The 3,330-nt window shown below is 36.4% G+C and overlaps 1 pseudogene; it reads right to left on the minus strand.

Annotated features, from left to right (window-relative positions):
• Positions 1 to 2,082: 2,082 nt before the first annotated feature.
• LOC112665040 (60S acidic ribosomal protein P1-like) lies at positions 2,083 to 2,715 on the minus strand (annotated as a pseudogene).
• Between the last annotated feature and the right edge of the window lie 615 nt (positions 2,716 to 3,330).

Consider the following 3,330-nt stretch of genomic DNA (forward strand, 5'->3'; position numbering starts at 1 on the left):
GTGGAGGGTCTATTTAAATTTTCTGCCCATTTTTATTAGATTTTCATCTTATTAGAGTCACAAGTTTTCTTTTTCTTTAAGATTATTTATTTTATCTTTTTTTAATATTTTATTTATTTATTCATGAGAGACACGGGCAGACGGAGAAGCACACCGCAAGCCAAAGGCAGACACTTAACTGCTGAGCCACCCAGGCATCCCAAGATTTTAGGAAGAGAGAGTGAGGGGAGAGGGGCAGAGGGAGACAGAGAGTCTTCAGTAGACTCCCCACTTAGTGAGGAGCCCAACGTGGGGCTTGATCCCATAACCCTGAGATCATGACCTAAGCTGAAATCAAGTTGCTTAACTCTCTGAGCCACCAAGCACCCTAAGATGTCTTTATACAGGTCACACACATTTTGTCAGATATATATACTGTGAATATTTTCTCCCAGTGTGTGGCTTGATTTTTCATTTAATTAAGTATTTTATGAAGAGGAGACATTTTAGAGGTTTGGAATTTTGATGAAGTCAATTTTATCATTTTAAATGTTTTTGTCTTATTTAGTGTCTGAACTAGGAAATCTTTGCCTACAACTGATTTACACAGATTATCTATGTATTCCTCTGGAAGTTTTACAACTTTACCATGCTTAGGTCTACAGATAAATTTGAATTAACTCTTGAGTATAGTGTGAGGTAAGAGCTGAGGTTGATTTTTCTCCATATGGATATGGAGAAGCTCAGACACAAAAGAGTGCATTCTGTATGATTGCCTTTATATGAAATTCTAGAAGAGGGAAAGCCAATCACTAATAATAGAAACAAGAAAATGGTTGCCCAGGACTAAGGATGGAGAATATTGGCAAGAATGAGAAAGAAGGGAAGACTTTGGGTACTACAAATTCTTTGTTTGGATCCTAATTGTGGTTACTTGAGGTAACCATATTTGACATTGTTTAGCTCAGTAAATTGTATATTTCAAATGAGTGTATTTTATTATATATATAGTAAATATATATAATATCCTAAGGGCACCTGGCTGGCTCAGTTGGTAGAGTATGAGACTCTTGATCTTGGGGTCATGAGTTCAAGCCCCATATTGGGCCTAGAGCTTACTTAAAATATACATGTATATATTATATCTCCTATATAATACATATTATATACCTCAATATAATAATATATAAACTATATATAACAAACATATCCCTATATATAATATATACTTTACACCAATATATAATGTAATAATATATAAGTAAATTATATATAAGCAAAATATAATAATATATGAGTAAATTATATAATATAATAACATAACCCTGCCTCTCTCTAGCCTTACCTCATACCAACTCTCCACCTAGCTCCATCTTCTCTTTGATCTGCTACTTCAGCCACAAGGGGTCTCCCTTCTTCAACAAAGCATGACCTTTCCTGCCTCCAGGCTTCTGTACTTGCTGTTCCTTTAGCTAGAGTAATAATGCCTAGCTATTTTGATGTCTGGCTCCTTGTCATTCTTAAGATCTTACCTCAACGGTTCCTTCCCATGCCATTTTAATATAGCCACACCTCACCCTAACACTCCCTTTTTGACTTGGCTTGGCTTTCACAACCTAGTGAAGGCGTGATCTTCCAAATATGACTGAATGTTTTTGAGATTCTGTGTAACAATAATTTTACTTTTTAATTTCAATTAGTATTCCATTGTATAAATATCCCACAATATTTTTATCCATTCACTTTGCTGATAAAAATTTGGGTCATTTCCAGTTGAGTCTATTAGGAACAAAACTGCTATAAACATTTGTGTATAAATACTTTGTGGCCATGTTTTTCATTTCTCCTGCAATACTCCCACTCAGAAGAGAAGGCTATTTGCAAAGTCTTATGTACAGCACACTCTTAATTATTTTATTCTGAACTAAAGCGCTTTAGGTGGGGAAAGATTAATTAGCTTTAAATGATACACAAATAGTAATATTTAGATATGCAAGAGCTATCCCTCTTGCATAGTGGGGGGGATGGGGAGAAATTTATATATTTAGTCATTTTTCTTAAAAGTATGGTCTCACAATTTTATCTGTTGTATGACAGGATAAACAAGCATTTTAAATGTCACTCTGAAAAGCAGTAGAGTTCCATATGAATATTTACTGAAAAATGAATAAATTATGGTATATTCATACAATGCAATATTAAACAGGATGTGAATAAGCTAGAGTTACATGCAATAACATTGAAAAATATTTCTTTTTAAGAGTTTTTTTTTATTGAACAGGTTATAGAAGAGATTTAGTCAAAAAGACCAAAGCACATGTCATTATCAGTCTCCTCTGATTCTTCTTTCTTTGCTTCCACTTTCTTCTCCTAGGTGGAAGCAGCCCTGGTGGAGGAAGCAGGACCTCCTGCTGGTGCAGGGCTAGCTGCTGGGGTGGGTCCCCCAACCCCTATGTTGCAGATGGGGCTCCCAATCTTGACATTGGCCAGGGCCATTGCAAACAAGCTGGGCCAGAAAGGTTCAACATTTACACCTGCTGCTTTAAGAAGGGCATTGATCTTATCCTCTGTGACCATCATCTCATCATCATGCCGGATTAGTGTTAAGCAAATGCAGGTAAGCTCCAAGAGGGAGGCCATGGTGTGGGCAAGTGGTGAGCAGGTACTGCTGGGCGTGGTGCTAGTCACTAGATCAAGTGAGGGCCTCACCCCAGTGTGGCTTGAGCTTCCTTGGAAGGACTGAGCACCTTAGCAGCAGCCGAGGAAAAAGAAACATGGATAAATCTTAAATCTTATGAGGAAAATCATCTTATATTTTAGGTTCATCTTATATTTAGTCATCAATGGTATATATGTTTTCTACTTTTCATTAAGGGAGTAGCACATCCATAGGCCCTAACTAAAGAGTAGTCCTGTACAGTGATGACATAGCATGTCAACCCTCCCACCCCCCACATTATACACACATAGTTTGGACAACAGATATATGTCTGCCCTAAAAGCAACCAATCCATAATGAAAATTAAGACATGCAATCCATGCTCAATAAAATTAAAACAAACACATGCAATCTGTGCTCAATGGAGTCCATGCTCATTATGAATGCCAGAGGTAATAACAAATTCTGTCTTCAGGATCTTCTCAGCAAAGGTATATCTAAATGAGGCCCTGAACAAAAACATATGCAAATATGGCTGAGACTAAAAATGAAATTTACTGACTCACATCACTAAACTAGACAAAGGGAAACAAAGTATACTTTAGAATAAGATATATAACCAGGATTAAGTATAACAAGCCTAAATGTGCATGCATTTAATAACAGAACATCAAAAACTGACAAAACTGAAT

Source organism: Canis lupus, chromosome 17 (assembly GCF_003254725.2).
Source record: "Canis lupus dingo isolate Sandy chromosome 17, ASM325472v2, whole genome shotgun sequence".
In the NCBI taxonomy this organism is placed as follows: Eukaryota; Metazoa; Chordata; class Mammalia; order Carnivora; family Canidae; genus Canis; species Canis lupus.